This window comes from Periplaneta americana, chromosome 13 (assembly GCF_040183065.1).
Source record: "Periplaneta americana isolate PAMFEO1 chromosome 13, P.americana_PAMFEO1_priV1, whole genome shotgun sequence".
NCBI classification, from domain to species: domain Eukaryota; kingdom Metazoa; phylum Arthropoda; class Insecta; order Blattodea; family Blattidae; genus Periplaneta; species Periplaneta americana.
The window spans coordinates 124,573,150-124,593,480 of NC_091129.1; the positions used below are offsets into that span (position 1 = coordinate 124,573,150).

At 37.0% G+C, this 20,331-nt stretch overlaps 1 protein-coding gene across 4 annotated transcripts in view; it reads right to left on the reverse strand.

Annotated features, from left to right (window-relative positions):
* Positions 1-20,331, reverse strand: part of LOC138712369 (E3 ubiquitin-protein ligase RNF19B-like) — a 365,180-nt gene that overhangs the window by 188,457 nt on the left and 156,392 nt on the right. Inside the window, exon 1 of one of the 4 annotated variants that reach the window (XM_069844043.1) lies at positions 14,856-14,996. The exons of the other annotated variants lie outside the window; for them this stretch is intronic. The gene's annotated coding sequence lies outside the window, so the exon portion shown is untranslated. Of the gene's footprint in view, positions 1-14,855; positions 14,997-20,331 lie in introns of those variants that run through there. 4 annotated transcript variants of the gene reach the window in all.

Here is a 20,331-nt window from a genome sequence, read left to right on the forward strand (position 1 = left end):
AAATACGAACCGTACTATTCTATTCGGGGTTTGATATAAATAAAGAGGTTGGTTGTTATTAGACTTATTAAATAATAATAATAATAATAATAATAATAATAAACATTAAGATTATTATTATTATTATTATTATTATTATTATTACCGGTATTATTACTATTATTATTATTCATTAATTCATAGTGTTCTGCGCAAGACCAGGCCTTTCACTGCAAACCTAGTACTCTCCAATATTCCCTATTTTCCGCCTTCCTCTTAGCCTCCGCATATGATCCATGTATCTCAATGTTTATTATTATTATTATTATTATTATTATTATTATTATTATTATTATTATTATTATATTGTATTTCGTACTACGTTACTCTGTTGCCTACTATAGGGTGTCCCAACAAGAACGCCGGATTTAATAACGTAAATAAATTCAACAAAAACAGACAGAACTGACAGAGCAGATAGCAATGCCGCCAACCCAACAATAACAAGATATTTTTGGGACATTGCGTCATTATCTTGTTGGTTTGGCGGCGCTGTTATCTATTCTGTTACCTGTTTTTGTTGCATTTATTCACATTAATAAATCAGGCGTTCTTGTTGGGACATCCATTATTTTTTAGTAGATTATTTAACGACGCTGTATCAACTACTAGGTTATTTAGCGTCGATGAGATTGGTGATAGTGAGATGGTATTTGGCGAGATGAGGCCGAGGATTCGCCATAGATTACCTGGCATTCACCTTACGGCTGAGAAAAACCTCGGAAAAAACCCAACCAAGTAATCAGCTCAAGCAGGGATCGAACCCGCGCCCAAGTGCAACTTCAGACCGGCAAGCAAGCGATTTAACCGACTGAGCAAAGCTGGTGGTCCCCTTATATTACGCTAATGTAATACTACATTATGTTATCTAATATGCAGATTAACTGCATATGATTGTACACTATAATTGTGAATCTTTCATTATACGAGGTATAAACAGAAAATAACAACCTCAAAATTACTTACAAAAACACTCCCAAAAATAATATACACTTATGAAAAAAAAAATAAATAAAAAATTATTGGATTAACAATATTTTCACCGTTACAATTACATATATATAAACACTAAATATAAACATTTACATAGAGATAAAAAATTTTACAGGAGAAAAAGTTCGTCCAAAGGGCTGGACTCTGGAAGAGTACCCAAAACGCTCATTGCATTTCCGCGTTGAATAGCAATACTTAAGCGTTGACGCAAATAAGTAGTGCAACGGCGATCACCAGTAGGCTAATGGAGATCAAAATTTGGCCGATTTGAGATACCAAAACTTTAGCGTCATGACTCCAAGGACCGAAGGTCTCCACAGCAAATGGGACAAAGATATAATTGTCTAAAAGATGAGCATATTTATTGACTTTCTTCTTCACGGCTAATTCAGCAGCAGATGCTGCGTGTCTGGAGGTATTCGGCAAATGAGATGGAGCTAGAGTGTCAAAGCAAGTGGAGTCCCAAATTAAAGATTTTCCTCTAGACCATGGAATTAAGGTAATACCATCGGGTCGTTTACCATCTGCGCGACTAATACCTGGTGGTTCCAAAAGAGACGGGATGCCACACGAAGTCAGAGATCTTTTAATGATATCATTGAGTGATGTATGTCTGGGAATGCGACCCTTGCTCCTCGCACAGCTGAGTGCATGATAACCGTAAATATCAGCAATTCCCCCGCAAATACATTGGTGTGGCTGACAGAGTTTACAACCAAGGCGTAAAGCTATTGCGATTTTAAAGGATGTACTATCTATTAGGGTGCCGGTGTGAGGAGAAGGTAATGCGTGTAACCAAGCTCCAGACTCACTCTCTTGAAGAGCTAGGAGACGTGCAATGTCTTGTTCGGATGTGAAAAAAGAAAGGAGTGCATCTAAAATTTTTTGGGAAAAGATAACGTCCCACTGTTTTTGAAATTCAGGATGGGCAGGAGGATGAGTGGTTTGTGAGGAAGTATACCAACTTGTCAGAGCATCACGCACATGGCAGATTTCAGCTGCATCACTGTATAAAGGAAAGAGCGATTTGATGCAACGGAAAACTCCAAAGGCAGAAGAAAGAAAAGCAGGTATACAAACGTCAGAAAGTTTCCGAATGCCCACACCACCAAATTTAATTGGGAGAGAGGCTTGAGTCCAACTAGTATCGGTAAAACTTATATTGAGGATCATTTCCAAACTGGATCGAAAAAGAGCATCAGCTTTATGTAGGAAAGTTGGAAGAAGCCATAAAGGAGTAGTACGCATAAAGTAAGTCATCTTAGGGATTAGAAAACAATTTTTAAGGAGATAATAAGAAATATGAGGATGTATTAGTTTTAAACGATCGATGAAATATTGCAAATAAATTAGTTTTTCTTCAGCGATGTGATCGGCAGCTTCCAAAAAGACGGGAGATCCAAGAATCGTTAAAGTGGATTTTGACATTAGTAAAATACCCGGAGCAAGTTTTTGAACAGAAGAGAAAACAGTTTGATTAAACTTAGAACAAAAATAAATTTCACATTTATCAGGATTAAGTTCTAACCCTATAGTTGAACCGAATTGAATGATTTTATTAAGACCTTGCAAAACATCTGAAGGGTTCCACTTAAGCAACCATCATCTAAGTAAAAAAGGTTGAGTTCACTAATAAGTTCTTTAATAAGGGGATGAATTGTTAGACTAAAAAGTAAAGGGCCAGCCGGATCCCCTTGTTGGCAACCTGACTGAGACATAATTGTATCAGAACCAAAAAATAAAGTAGAAGGGTGTCTGTATGATTGCCAGAAATAGGGGAAAAGTTGTGAAATTTTAAGTTTGACAGCTTGCAACATGGTATCTCTTTCAATACAATTGAAGGCATTTCTGAAATCTAACTTAAGAACGATTTTATCAGAGTTAGAATTGGCGGAAATGAATGAGCGCAATGAGTGAATAATACTTTAACAGCCCTGAGGTGAACCGAAGCCAAATTGATTCGGTCTAAAATATGCACTAATTTCTTCTTTGACACTAACACAAGCTATTTTGGATACCAATCTTCGGAAAATGTTCCCAATGGCAATAGGTCTGATGCCACCATCCTTCTTATTGATCGCAATAAGGAAAGCTCCATAAAATACAGGACAAATCCCAGGATCTAAGTCGCCATGTAACAGAAAATTGCAAAGGTCGGTTAACGAAGAAAGAAGCCGTTTACCGGAATCACTGCAGATACAGAAACCAGATCCTTAAGGTGTTGAGGTCGTAAACCATCGATACCAGCCGCGGAACCTTGTGGAAAGCTCTATAGAGATTTCAAGACGTCTTCGCTGGTGACTGGTAGACGAGGTGCTGTAGAATCAGGATGGTCAGGGAAGGAGGAAGGTCTAGAAGGAGGTGGATGTTTAGATTTTAAAACATCATATGTAGCAGTTGTTGGATCTGCAACTCCCATATCCGAAGATAAGAAGCGAACAGCGCCACGGATATCTCCTTCCGAAACTTTCTGTTCTACACGACGGATGTGATTAGAAGGAGAATCACCTTTATATGAACGATTCCTGACATGAGGAGGATTGGATGGGAAGTTTGTCACATTGTCTTTGATTTTAGATATTAGAGATTTATTACCAGAACGATCAGGAACTCGAAGAGCTAAATATGCGAAAAGAAATAAATCATGCCAGGAGGTAGTAGTATTGTGCGATAAACAAAAATCAATTTGTTGACTTAAGCGACTGGCAGCTGAAGATCTAGCGCCTTTAGGTATTCGGCGTAATACATTAACATTTTTCTTGTATGTACTTAGTTTAGAGAAAAAATCATCTATACAATTAGGTGTAGAAGAATCTGGAATAAAAGATTGAGAATGAACTCGAGAACAATGAATCTTTAATCCTCTAGCAGATTTGAAAATCTTGGAATCTGTAGAAGGACAAATAGGGCATGAAAAGAATCCTTCCGTGATATTATTGGAAGAAGGACTTGAATTGATCAAAACATGAGAATTATTGACAGAAATGTCAGACGATACTGTTGGATTATGATTCAAAGATTCATGACATCGGGCAATGTGAAGATTGATACCCCGTTGAGAAAAAGATTTGCCACATGCCTTACATAGAGCTGTTGAAACCAGGCAAGGAGCTGAAATGGTAGAGGAAGAGCAAATATCATTCATAATCATATGGTGTTGAATTATCTTGGATATTGAGGATTCGTTATTATCAGTATCGCACATAAGGTAATAATTTGTTCTATATTAGAGCTATAATTAATGTGTGAAGTCACTGGGTCTTCGTTCTTCTGATCTGGATCATATAATATGTCTTCATTAATATTATTTAGCGATTCTTGCATAGAATCGTGACTGCGGGCCAAGTGAATATTAATGCCTCTAGTAGTAAAAGTTTTTCCACACAATTGACTTTCAACAAAAATAGGCGAATAAGCAATACGTTATTCCTTGATAGTAAAGCTCCTCTTCGTATGCAAGTAACATGTACAAAACTTGAATTGTTTACCTTAGTTACGGAATGACTGAATATCTGGACGAAATTATATACACATATGCCAACACTTCACAGAATTTACACGAAACAAGCAAAGCAGTACTTGACTGGTAGTGAAGATCACACAAAATAATAAGTAGTAAGACACTTAAAAAAATAGAGCTTTGTATAATCGATAAGAAAGTTAACGTTGTTAAATCCTAAAAAATTTTCTTCAAACCAAGAACGAGAAGATGAAATCAAGGATTTCATAGGAAATAGGCAAACGTCCACCTTACTAACATAATCATAGAAGAAGCAGCCACTAAATCACAATAATATAACACTTCAATATCCGAAAGTCCAGCAGTTGAAGAGTAATGAACTAATATTTCGGATAATCACACAGGTAAGCATCAAATTAGCAATGATATGCTGCAAAAAATATATTCCTCCAGATTCCCTGAAATTTACAAATTTCATTTCAGCAGCACACTCCAATTCATCTTTATACTTCTCTAATGAAGGAAGGCTCACGACCGTGCACTGGCGCCAGTCGAGGACGCCTAGCGCCTAGTTGACGAAACCCGCTGTCATACGGGAATATCCCTGGTACTACAGTAGTAGTGCGACAACATTGCTAGTCGACGGAAGCCCCCGATGACAACGCTCGCTGAATAGGGAATGTTCCCAGTGCTAATCGATGGACAACCTCTGGGTATATGAGGAATGGACATAATGCCAACCGGATGGCGTCCTGCTAACATAGTGTATTTATTAGTCAACTAATGTCTTGTTAAGGAGTCCAAGGGACAGTGATGCGTAAGACATAATCTCGTCAAGAGAGATCACCTAGCCTCTCCTGTTCAACCCCACTCTCACCTTTCCGTGGTGGACTCTATTAAGCTGAGCAACCCAGCTCAAGGTTGTGGTAACCAATCCCTTCGGCGAACTGGGTCAGTGAACAAACGAGAGATGGAGGTCTTGGCAGAGCTGCCCGGGGGTAACTTGGGATTAGGTCTGTCAGGGTGGTGAGAATCGGCCGCAGGATTTTCACTTAGGGTGGCGGCGGAGGAACCTATAACAGGTCAACGGCGGCACTCATAGGTCTCAGTAAGGTAGGCTGACTGCGAAAGGGTAGGATGAACTCTTGAGTCATGGTGAAGACAACATCCTAGGAGTTGGATCTCCAAAATCAAGTCCCTGGTCCTCCAGGTTGGGGGTTGGATCGTGGGACTGACAATTCCACATCTGGAAAAACAAACCTGTTGAGAAGCCCAAAGGAAATTGCCGGACTGCCCTAACAAGACGACCACGGAATTTAAAAAAGGTACATGATTTAAACTTAGCGACATGGAATGTGAGAAGCCTCTATAGACCTGGCACCCTAAGAAATCTAACTCATGAATTAAAGAAATACAATATAGGTATATGTGCACTGCAGGAAATACGCTGGAATGGGAAGGATATGTTTGATTGCGAAGACTACACCATATGCTATAGTGGGGCATCAGATGGGAGAAACACTTATGGTACTGGTTTCATATTTAAGAAAAAACTTAAACATCTGATACTGAATTTCGACCCAGTAGATGATCGTATATGCGTACTAAGGATAAGAAACAAGTTCTTTAACACAACGCTAATTAGTGCACACGCCCCTACTGAAGACAAGGATGAAAATGAAAAGAACTACTTCTATGATAGTTTAGAACGAGTGTATCAGAGAGCAGCTATCCATGATATTAAAATAATTTTGGGAGACATGAATGCAAAGGTAGGAAGAGACATGATAATCCATAAAATAGGACTACACAGCCTGCATGACATTACAAATAACAACGGATTAAGATTAGTTGATTTTGCAATAAGCTAAAATATGGTAATAAGTAGCACAAATTTTCCACATAAAGATATCCATAAAATAACATGGATATCACCAGATGGTTACACAAAGAATCAGATCGATCATGTCCTGATAGATGCCAGACATGCCTCAGACATCATAGATGTGCGATCTTATCGGGGTGCTGACTGCGACTCTGATCATCATCTTATACGTATTAAATATCGAGCAAAATTATCTATAGCCAATAAATACACAGGTGAAAAGATGGAAAATTTTGACATTGGAAAACTTAATGATGATATATGTCAAAATGAATATAAGGATTTAGTGACTCAAACTCTGGACAGTCAGTGTCAAACCAATAGCAGCATTGAAGAATCTTGGAGGAAAATTAAACGAAGCATACATTCAGCGGCAGAGAAGATCCTAGGTTATAGAAAATCTCAGAATAGAAATGGTTGGTTTGATGAAGAATGCCAGGAGGCATTGAGCCTAAGAAATGACTTCAGAATTAAAATGATCCAACGGAACACTAGGAACAATGTTGATGAATTTAAGGAGGCAAGAAGAAAAGCTAAGACACTAATCCGTAGAAAGAAAAAAGAATACGAAGAAAATTTACTACGGGAAACACAAGATAGATACAGCAGAAATGACTCGAGAAAATTTTTCGAAAATATTCGGAAATTTAAAGGCGGCTTTCAACCAAGAACAACCTGGTGTCGGGATAAGGATGGCAATCTGGTTGACGAAACGGCTGGAGTCTTGAAAAGATGGACTGAACACTTTAGTGAAACAATGAATCCCGACATAAATACTGAAGAGGACACATCATCAAATGAAACCATTTATTTTGGCCCAGAAGTACAACTAAAAGAACCAAGTAAACTTGAAGTTTTTAACGTAATTAAGAAAATGAAGAATAACAGAGCTCCTGGTGAGGATCTGATAACAGCAGAGCTGATACAGAAAGGTGGAAAGCGATTTGGAACAAAGAAGAAATTCCTGATGAATGGAGAACAGCCCTGATATGCCCCATACACAAAAAGGGCAGCAAGCTGGACTGTAACAATTTCCGAGGAATCTCGCTGCTGAATGTTACATATAAGATTTTTACAAATATAGTATCTAATTATATTAAAGCATATACAGATGAATTCCTGGGTGAATATCAGTGTGGTTTTAGGCAAGGACGAAGTACAACCGATCACATATTCACAATCAAACAGTGTTTAGAGAAGACAAGTGAATATAATATCCCCATACATATGCTTTTTATAGACTTTAAGCAGGCATTTGATAACATGAATCGATTTAAAATTCTGGAGGCTATGAGAGAATTTGGTATCCCTACCAAATTGGTAAATTTAACAAAAATAACCCTCTCCAAAACATATAATAAGGTAAAGATACAAACAAAACTATCTGATAAATTCTTAACAGTAAATGGGGTGAGGCAAGGAGACTCCTTATCTACAATTCTGTTTAATATTGGCCTTGAAAAAGTCATTAGGAACATTGATATAAATTTTAATGGTACCATATTTAATAGGACCAGACAGTGCATGGCCTATGCGGATGATATTGTGGTCATGAGTAGATCTCTTGGAGTGCTAAATGAAATAGTAACCCAAATTCAAACAGAAGCAGAGCACATGGGGTTAAAAATTAATAAAGAGAAAACTAAATATATGAGAAACATAAGACCAAGTGGCATTTGTAATAAAGATATTATAATAAATGGACAGAAATATGAGGAAGTAGATTCTTTTAAATATCTAGGAGTTCTAATTACCCAAGAAAACACTGCAGATGCGGATATGAGGCAAAAAATTGCTGGGGGAAATAGATGCCTGAGAGCCCTTAACAAAACTTTGAGAGCAAGATGCATAAGTAAAAAAGCAAAACTTACATTATATAAAACAGTCGTAAGACCAATTGTGCTTTATGGCAGTGAAACTTGGACTCTGTCGAAGAAAATGGAACAACAACTGATGACATGGGAAAGGAAAATTCTAAGGAAAATCTATGGTCCTAAATATGAGAATGGGCACTGGAGGATTAGATATAATACAGAACTGAAAACTCAATATAAATCTCCAGATATTGTTGCTGAAATCAAAGCCCGTAGGTTGGAATGGTTAGGACATGTAATTAGGATGAATGATCAGAGAATACCAAAAAAGATTCTAAACACAAAACCAGAAGGCAGGCGCAATATTGGCAGACAGAAACTAAGATGGTTGGATGGAGTGGAGGAAGATTTAAGGACTCTAGGCATGAGAAGATGGAGGCAGAAGGCTCTGGTTGGACAGGAATGGACCAAGATCCTAAGGGAGGCCAAGGCTAGACTACAAGGGCCGTAGTGCCAAAGAAGAAGAAGAATGTCTTGTTAAAATCCGGAGGAGCCAAGGGGCAGTCTGACGAGATCCGCTACAATGTGGGGATGGTCTGTAATATCTACGGACCGGATTCATAGATTGTAACTATTTTTTTTTCTTTACTTCTAAACTCAAAATTTCTTAGATAATTTTCCGAATCATGGTCATAAGAGTCATATATGTAAATTCTGTTGAACCTAAAAAAAATATAAATTGGACCTTAAGAACTAAAAAAACCTACATCATAATTATTATGTATTTTTTATATTTACAGCGTTTTATATATTGTAAATATATTTAGAAATATCAATACATCTTATAATTTTATTATCTTCTGCACTGGAGAAAGCGACCCAATATGTGGCCTTTACTCCAGCAGTCTTTTGTTGTTTTGGATAAAATGGTTAACACGGAATTTCGTCTTTCTTTGTATAGCGGGCCGTCCTTCAGAGACTTCACTCAGGTCCCCCTCAAGGGAACTGACTGGGACTGTATGTATTTTGAAATTTCCATGATCGCAGATATGACATGCTAGTAGAAAGGTGTGAAGTGATTGAATAGGTTATTCGGATAAAAACATCTTTGTTCGTGATTTTATTGTAATTTTAGTTTCCTGAAAATGTAGTCTGTTACAAAAAATCATAACTTAGGTTCACAAAGTATACTTTTTAACAAGAGCTTGGCTCTTTTAAGATAATAAAGAAAAAGCAAAAAAAAAAAAAAAAAAAAAAAAAAAATTCATAGAGATATCGGTAATACTTGCTGACATAAAGACACTTAAAACTTAATAATTTAACATTGACAATATAGGACCTCTGACCTCATCTTAAAAAAACCAACTGCATTTGTAAATTGCACACTTTAATGTTCAAACCACTTATTTGCACGATTGTGTTTTTGGTTGTATCTACATCTCCACTGTTGTTAGGTCTTGAATTTTATTTCCTTTTTATCCTATGGTTGAATGGAAGAGAAGGCCTCACAGCCTTAACTTTGCCAAAAAAATAAAGCATTATTATTATTATTATTATTATTATTATTATTATTATTACTATTATTATTATTATTATTATTATTATGTTAGAGTTCCCACACAGAAAACTTGTTGCTAAGGAAACTATTCTCCATAACACAAAACTATATACTGCAATAGACCAATTACAGTGCACTTATTGTTACATAGTTACCATTACAGTACAGTTTTGCGAAGGCTTTGGAATAACATTGCTCTAAATTTTCAATGCAAAATATATATTGTATTTGCAATTTTAAAAATATAATCCTGCAAAAGATGTTATACAATAAAAGTTTGTGAAGTGTATTACAAAATCTCGGAAACTGAAAAATTTGTTCTGCTCGTTTTTCAAACTTTTCCTCGATTTTGTAAAAAGCACTTCTCAACTTTGTATCGTAATATACTATTTCGGTATCAATGGTGTTCAAGACGTGCACATTTTAATCTCGAAATAGATTCTTTGCAGCTTCACAACACTTCCCCGAATGAGAAAGTTGAATGCATGGTTCTAAGAATACTACCAGGAAAGCGCTTCGACTGTACTCCTATCTATTGAATAAAGAATAAGGAAATAAAAATTACGTTCTGTTTCTAAACTAATCTTGCTACTAATTCATCTTGTGTAAAAATTTATATGAGAGAGATCAGTGGCGTGTGCAGAATTTACGTTACGATATATACATTAATATTATACTATGTTCTAATAAAACATATTCATGAATATCCTTATAAAATCTTTGAAACATAATTTTTTCCGCAGCCCTCCAATTCTTAACAAATTGTAACTTTTGTTTAATGTTGTATAATATAAAATGCTTGTGTCATTATTACACTTACACGATAATCATATATATATATATATATATATATATATATATATATATATATATTCAAAGTTATTTGTATATGACAGGTAAAACAGTTTTACTTAACAGCAAAATCCATAGAAACAATTCAATATATTGAAATATATGTAATTAAACATAATAATGGAACGTGGAACTCACCAAGGATGAAGAATGAAACTGACATGATGAATATACTGAAGGAGGGGTAATAGGCCTATGTCTTATGTCGATGTAGATTTTGTTACTCTGACAGTGAAAAATTAGAGAAGAAAAAACGATTATAGATATAAAAATACACAAATCCAAATATATATATATATATATATATATATATATATTTTTTTTTTTAAGTTCAAGGGGGGGGGGGGTTAAACCCGGTAATCACCCACTTGCGTACGCCCTTGCCGAGAAATAATGAAAGTTGCCACCGGTATCATAATTTATGCACAAGTTAAATATAATATTTAGTAGTGTACTTACTAAGAATTCTTTATAACGTTATTAGTGAGGAATGTACTAACCTTCGGCACAGAACACGCAGCTATATTAAAAACGACTTTCACAGCTATAATCTTTTCTTTGGCGAACAGCACCGTTGTTGCTGCGATTTGTTCGATATTTAATTGCAGTCGCGGTGTAGTACCCTTAATGCACGAATTCACAAGAACATGCAGGAAACCTTAAGTTACACCTACCTATTGGGGATTTCCCGCATCCTTAGAAATTTATTGCAAGTTTATTTCCGTCTATTATGGGGAATGGCAAGACGTGTTACATAACATTATTAGCTAGCCCATGACTACGTTCTTTATTTATTTTTTATTATCTTTTTTTGCTGCAACGCAGTGATACTGTAAATCTCACGATCCAACCTGTCACATCAACAAAGAGAAGCGTTATTTCCCGCGACGGCTGGAAATGAAAGGAATTTCATGTCACAGCCATTGTTTGCTTTACAACTTAGCTCATGTACAAATACGTTGTTCTCCTTAACCGTGACGGTTTCCATTTCACACTATTGTTTGGACCTATGCCTCTAATAATAGATTTAATATTTTCCCAGTTTCTAAAAAATGGGGACGATTTTACAGCGTGCTATTCATTCATATGGGTTTGATTGTCTATAAGCAAGCACTAGCGGCACATACATACATACATACATACATACATACATACAGACTGGACAAATTATTAGCAAAACTGACGATTTTTATGATATAATTTTACAAAATTTGACTTTTCAAATTTGACTGCAGTTGACATTTTTACATAATTCTGAGTACTATAATCATAAAAATGTCAACAGTAGTCTAAATTGAGAAGTCAGATTTTGTAAAAATATGTCACAAAAATCGTACACTTTGCTAATAATTTGTCTACGTCTGTACATATATACGTACGTACGTACGTACGTACATACATACATACATACATACATACATACATACAGTCGACCTGGTTGGCGAGTTGGTGTAGCGCTGGCCTTCTATGCCCAAGGTTGCGGGTTCGATTCTCAGCCAGGTCGATGGCATTTAAGTGTGCTTAAATGCGACAGGCTCATATCAGTAGATTTACTGGCATGTAAAAGAACTCCTGCGGGACAAAATTCCGGTACATCCGGCGACGCTGATATAACCTCTGCAGTTGCGAGCGTCGTTAAATATAAAATATAACATAACATAACATAACATAACATAACATAACATAACATAACATAACATACATATTGATTTGAATTGGTTGGATGGATGTTTAATTTCGTCGATTGGTTTTGTTAATTTGGTTAGTTCGTCGAATGACGTTTAATTAGATGGTTCGTTTTGCTTAGTTGAACTTCAATAAAACGACTCTGAAACAAATCTATTAGCAATTGATATGACATGTCCTATTAATGACAGCATGGTAAACTGAAGCCCGCTAAGAGTACATGCTTCACAGTCGCTTTGCTAATTCCGTATTTCGCAGGTTTTGTCGGAGACTGAGCCTCTACGCCACACTGCAAGGAAACCACTTTGCCTCGACCTGCATGGAATGTAGTGCGTCTTCCTGTGGTGCCACATCATGAACATGCAAACACCTTCATATTATCTGCGATCGTTTTCCTGATAGGTCGGAGGAACAAATGACCATCAATGTGACCAGAGAAACACTCTTTAAACATATCGCAGGCATTTTGCTCATTTATATAGTACAATAAACCGCTATTTAAATTTGGACGTATTGTTATTTTCAGATGATTTAGTTTTGCTAGCTTGTTCAGAGGTCGATTTACAAAGGTCCATATACAATTTGAAACTCATATCAGATAAATACTCCACGGACATTTCTACCGACAAAACTAAAATTATGGCTTTTTGTGGCAAAGAGCCCGTTCCTAGCAAGATTTATATTAATGGAAGTATTTTGGTAAGAGTTAAGGAATTTAAATATCTTGGCTACAAAATATCTTTCTTAGCAGATTTAGACATTCATGAGAAAATTTTACAGTATAATAAATCAATGGGCATCATAAATAAAATCATGAAACTATCTCTAGTTCAGCGATATACCCGCACTCGTCTGTATAAAACCTTAGCACGACCAGTCCTGCGCTATTGAAGTGAAGCATGGACTCTAAGGAAATATGGCGTAAGTAGAATCACTGCTAGTGAAATGAGATTCATAACAGCTGGCTATACTAAGTGGGATCATAAAAGAAATGAAGGCATCTTAAAGGAACTTGAAATGAACTCTATATTAGTAGACATATGTTATTATCAAGATAACTGGCTTCAGCATGTGAGGCGTATGTCTAGAACTAGAATCCCTCGTGCAATCCTGCATTACCAACCTAGAGGCAGGAGATCAACTGGACGTTCAATGAAGAGATGGGCTGGAAACTTTTGTGGACCGTAACAGTCCTTCTTGGACTATAACCTGTATGGCTGATTGATGATGATGATGATGATGATGATGATGATGATGACGATGATGATGTGCGTATGGGTATGGTTGGCGTTAAAGTAAATTTCAATTACTTCATCTACATTCAGGTTAATAAATACTATGGACGATTTACTTCGTAATTACCAGCAGACAGAACACCTAAAGATTGATTCATGTCAAGAAACTCCTTATATTAGTATACTCGTAGTGTACACAAACTTTGTCTCTTCCCTTCTTCTTGCAAGCACACAGGCATACGAGAAAGCGAGTAGGATTATGCTAGTCTTTTACAGTAATTCACGTTACGTACAGTACATACCCATATCATGTCTAGTTGCTGATCTGAAGATACTTTTACATCACAGGCTTAATTCTTTACATACTTCCTCTGCGATAATCGCTTCTGAAAAAAATACTGTTACACACGGTTACTTCTAAAAATTCTGAAGAAATCGTCAAAACCGATTTTGGGTAAATTCTTATTATGTATGAAGGAATGATGGATAAACGAATGAATTATATACTTCTTTAGGTCTGTGTTGCCACAGACTGTTTTTCTCACGAACGACCTGCTTTCACCCCTATTTCAATCATAATGCAAAATTCTCATTAGAATTTTCTGGAAGAACTAAACGCTGCTGCACACCTCATGCTCATCCGACACGCTTTTAGAGTCAATTGCTGGATATCAGTGGGGGTGTTCACAATGAGTATTATTTAATTTTTCTAAGAGGGAAGAAGTTACAGGAGAATGGAGAAAGTTACACAACACAGAACTGCACGCATTATATTCTTCACCTGACATAATTAGGAACATTAAATCCAGACGTTTGAGATGGGCAGGGCATGTAACACGTATGGGCGAATCCAGACAAGCATATAGTGTTAGTTGGGAGGCCGGAGGGAAAAATACCTTTGGGGAGGCCGAGACGTAGATGGGAGGATAATATTAAAATGGATTTGAGGGATGTGGGATATGATGATAGAGACTGGATTAATCTTGCTCAGGATAGGGACCGATGGCGGGCTTATGTGAGAGCGGCAATGAACCTCTGGGTTCCTTAAAAGCCAGTTAGTAAGTAAGTTGATATAAATTCTAAGCATCATGAATCCGGAAGCGCATATATGTGTAGGCCTTATTGGCGTCGAACATGAGAGGGAAATGAAGATTTTTCTAACAGAAAACACAACACAGAAAAAGCTTATGATTATATTTAGATATTTAATTATTTTTTCACTTCTGCAATAGAGTAAAATACAATTTTTGGTGAACAAAGATAATTTTCTCTGTTGTCAGTTCATCAGTTCTTTCTCACTTCATCGTTCTCGTTGATCTAACGAAGAGCTTACCTTCTAACCACCATCATCCTATGACAGTGTTGTCAGACACAGCCTAAACGGAGCGGAGCGCTCCGGTGCTTCCACAGAAATAAGCAAGTTCACGCTCCGACTGGACGTCTCTAGCACCACAACCGGTTTCGGAGCTTACAACTCTGACACTACTGCTCTATGAGGAAGTATCTATCCTCGGCAGCCAGCGCTGCAACATATCTCTTACTACGTATTCCAAGAACTCTTGATACGTGATCACTCTGATCCAAATACTGCGGAGTGTTTCTCTCAAATGTCTGGCTATGTTCAGGATGACGTATCTATGCGAAAAAGCTTTCTCACTTATGAAATACCTAGAGAACAAAGCACGATTACGATTAACTGATTCACATCTGCAGGTCTGTTTGCGTGTATCTACAAACAACTTCTCTTTGGACATCACTGAAATTCTCAGTAACATTCAAGCTCAAGGATGTCATTAACCTGGTGAGTGTTTTAAAATGTATTTGTTTATCTATTTATTTATTTAAGTGTTAATATTATGCACCGTACTTCTTACACACATTATATATACTGTACGTATTATCTCTCATTACATTATATCTTGTAACATGACCTCACTCACAGACGAAACAGTAGGTTGTACACTAACAACTAGAGCAATTAGAGCTACTAGCGCTCGTCTCTTACATTCATGAGAAGCAAAATTTAACTTGGGAGCATAATAGTTAGCTTAGTTTTTAGATAAAGCACGGACTTGGTCGGTCTAGGAGATCCAATAGTTGTGAGGATTAAGGGTTAAAAGCTGGCCGTGGGCAATGGATTTTAAGAGTTAAATCCTTAACATGGATGGATTTAGAAGGAAAGTAAAGCTAGGAATCCAGTGTTGCAGATTTAAGTTACATATAAAAAATCCTGTTCCTAAGAGAGAACCGGGGCAAAATTATTTGGCCGTTTTGCAGTCACGTCAGAAATAATTATGGAGGTTGCACAACGGGTTTACATCAGTGACCCAAGTGCGTGCAGTCTTGTTCCATCGTCCACCCATAATCCATACCGTAACGAGACAAGGACTCATGAGCTACGTAGGCCTATCTAAAATGACTGATTTCAGATATGCGAAAAAAGTAGTACTTATTTAATAACACAAAGCCATTTTCCAGATTTATTTTTCAATTCTCTGTACCTTACCCTTCTAAAATGAAAAATATAACTTTATTGTAAAGGCACATATCAAAAAACATAACTTAAATTACTTTCAAGTGCTGATACCCTTGTCTCTGTCTAGAAAAAATAACGTCACTGGAAACAATCAATTCTACCAGGACTGATTATGAATAAAATTTCCCGCCGGAAGTATTTGCAAGGACGACCTGCTGTCTATTTCTCACCCACGTTGAATTTCGACGCCGAATAACCTCGGTTATTTAAATACTGCCGCCGCCGCCACCACCACTACCACTACTGCTGCTGCTAAGGCATATTATAATTCATTACAATGTAGTATTACTTGCTACAAAGGAAATATGACGTGCGCTCATCCCAAATATAAAAAGAAACAAGCCTGTTCATAATAACATACGCCATTACTTAATAACTACGAACAGGATGTATTTCTTCCTTGGTTACCGAACCAGAAATGCAGCGTGGGTAAAGTAGACGGACCTGTTGACGTCAACGCTGAATCAAAAGTCTTCCGCTTCTATAACTTAAACTTCGTCTTTTTATTGTTACATAAACAAAACTTGTCCTTAAAGAACCAAGCTGTAGAGAGCACAAAGGTGTCTCTCATATCAAACGCTTACGACTTTCTATCCTGTTTACATAAACTTAACTGCTAAATCAAAATGCTAACTTCTGTTTTAAATATTCTTACATATGAACATAAATATCATTTGCCTTCTGCTTTGATTAAAGTTATGTTGGATACTTTTTGAGCTTAGAAAAACCATGCTGACATGGTACTACTAAAAACTGAGATGGTTTAAAAATTTTAAGACGTGTCTTCAGTCATCCTCGGTGCCATACTTGCCAATGGATCCGAAGTTCAAGGATCGACACTCAGTTTTAATGAATTACCTCTTGCTTTGGAAAGGAAGTAAAACTGGAGGACCCGAGTTTACATTTATGGCACATTAAATAATCCCGAGCTTGAATCTACGCAAAACTACCTGCCAGCTGTTTCTTGCCCAACAGAATCCTTCCCTTCCCCCCCCCCCCTTGAACTAAAAAAATGACATATTTAGATTTGAGTTTTTTTTAACCATAATCGTTTTCCCTTCTACAATTTTTCACTGTCAGAGTAACAAATCTACATCAACGTAACACATAATCCTCCTACCCCTCCTTCAGCATATTCATCATGCCAGTTTCATTCTTCACTCTTGGTGAGTTTCATATTCCATTATTGTATTTAATTAAATTTATTTCAATATACGTATTTGATTGTTTCCATATGAACCCGGAATATTGAGAAACCTCACATATCTAGAAAACTAAACTTTTCAGGAGATACAAAAAGCATCTCAGGTCCTAGATTTGTGCTCAAATTATTTTTTTCTTAACACTTTTAGTTAAAATGAATGTTGATGGGCATATGCTCACATTTTGTGACTAATTCTTATCTCTCTTACTAAGATAAAATTAGAATTTGTTTACCAGACATGTGGGCTTTCTCAATATTCTGTGATAAATAAGCACAATTTATTATTTTATTCCTACTTTTCTGACTGAAAAGGTACAACAAAGTAAAAAATCAATAAAGTCATACATACGTTTCATTTTGTTTGTCTTTCTACTCCACAGAAATGATTTATTCAATGTCGCATGTGGGTATATTGTAGGTCTACACATCAGAGTAGAAATCCTGCACGATTTCTTCTTCTCGTAGAACACCTGAATTCGCCTTAGATCTGGCATTTGTTTCTCATTGATAGGCACATTATCTTGATAAGCCTGATCTGAAGGTGTGAGTGAAATTAAGGATACTGCAATCAGTTGGAATGTGTGCTCCTCTGCTTCATCAATACATGGCCTAACTCTAACACCATCCTAAATTGCATGCGATTAGCAGAACTGCATTAATTGTGTTACAAGAAAATGCTGTCTGTTATTTCGAGGTGTATCCATTCCTTGAGTTTCTTCAGAAATAGCATTCTTTCGGAAGAACTTCGAAAATTCATCCCCTCTTCTGTTTTGGGTACTTTCATTTCGAAATTCGTGATTGTGCTGAATTTTATTATTAACTATGTATATCCTTTCAGCAAATATATTCCATCCACCATCCTATTTTTTTTACCATGCTGAAACCTCTATCGCATGGAAGGTAAGAGTGGCCTCTTGTTGGAAAGTAGTGGATGATAGACCAGCTCGCTAGCGTTTAAGTCACAGACGCGGCACCGCTAGACTTACCACCCTCAACAACAACCACCACCTTCCCCCCCCCCCCCCGCCAAACTGTCTAGAAGTTCCAGGTCCGATGAGTTGTGTCACTAACAACAATACACAGTCTATTTCTTTCCAAATGTTGTATTATTTGCGAACCACGCCAGGTAGAGAACATAGGATTTTTAAACATAATATAAGAATTATCAAGTGAGCATGAAAAGCAACACGAGAGAAAGCTGAATTCAGACAATAATGATAGTTTTTTCCTAACAACAGTTTTGAGGTTAATGAGAAGGACCTTGTACTTGCGCTGAAGGCAAGAATAAGAATGGTACGTCATCTTACTCACTGCCTCGTCTTCAACAATGTTTCAAAGAGAGTAGGGGGGAGTATATTTTAGAGGAGCGCCTGAAGCTAAATCTGACGGTTAGCCGAAGTATGCACATTAGTATGAAAGAAAGGAATTATCTTATACGTGGTGGAAGGGACATCGTTATCTGGAAATCTAGACCGTTCCAAGCTGAAGATTGAGGTTCAAATCATGGTGAGACTCGAGTAAAATTTTCTGTGGCCAAAGACGATGTTTGAGGTACTTAAGTTTGAGTGGATTACTCATTATTCTCCCGTCACTTTGTACTTCTCTTTTGAGAGCTATTCCGCTCTTCAGCTGTTGCCCTAAATTCCCTTCCGCCACCCTTCACGGTCTATCGAGTTCATCTGACTAAAACCTTTCTCCTTCATACCTATTGGCGAAATTACTGATTAGCCACGGTACTTAATAAAGTCACAGAGCCGCCGCCGCCGCCGCTGCCCCCCCCCCCACCACCACCACCACCGCCAACCAGTTGTGTTAGAAGGCGAAATGGAATGTCATGCACACCTGTGTTGGTAATAATAGCACTCGGAATTTTGGTCAATCGCCGAGTACTTCGATTTTGAACCCAAGTGTCCTACTGTAGAAGTAATGCGCTGAAATTTTATTGTCATAAATGTCGTTTTCACTACACACAGACTGCGGTGGACAAATTTTCTAAAGGCAGACTTTCTCTGATTAATTTACAGTCTGATCCCTTTAGGTATGGATATTAATTTATTATTATAAAGCTATTATGAGAGTAGAAAAAATATCTTGCTGGCTATATTATGATTAAAAGATGGGAGTTTCCATATATGGCAATCAACAATGCGTAATCTGAAAGGACAAATGAAAATCGTAGATGATTAAAATGGCTACTACAAATCAACAGCGGGCACAATGTGTTCTTTGGTATGCTAAATTTGAGAGTGTTAAAGGAGTTCAAAGAGAATTTCGCCCTGAGTATGGTGTGCGTAATGTACCTAAATACGATTTCATAATGTTGTGGTATCAAACATTTGTATAAACAGGTTCTGTATTGAAAAACATGCAGGAGGTCGCAGGCGAAACCCAGTACGAGAAGCAGCTATGTCTTGGATTGGTCCCAGATCTAACACCTCCTCACTTCTTCGTGTAGGGTTTTGTTAAAGACATTGTCTATTCACAGAAACCCAGGAACATTGATGATCTGAGAGTAAAACTTACTCAAGCTTTTCAACAAATCACCCCTCTTATGTTACAACGGACATGGGCTGAATTGCATCACCGTTATGAGTTATGCAGGGTGCGCAATGGGAGTCATGTTGAGCTCTGAGGAATCTCCCATCTTTCAGTGTTGTATGCAGAAAGTTTCAACAAATGAAGTTCAGTAGTAAATGTTTTAGGGTGTTTTTATTTCATCCATACCAAAACGGATCACCCTGTAGTTTCCCTTGCCGTTGACACTCCAACGTTCCGGTATTACGGTATTAAGTTTATCCTGAAAGGATTGTCAGATAAAGAATTGCCTGCTTGTTTGCCTACTTTCAACTCTTAAATAAGATATTTACTGAAAACCATTATTGTAACGGAAAAATACACCTTTAAGAGCAACACAATTGTAAACGAGTCTGTTCGAATTACACTCGTTTACTTTGAAGATGTAGTGCATTCTAATGCGATTTTGAAAATTTCAGAACAATACTTTAACAAACATCACGACCAATGGGGTCATAGTCGAAGTATTTAAATCTAATCCTATTCATGGCCCTA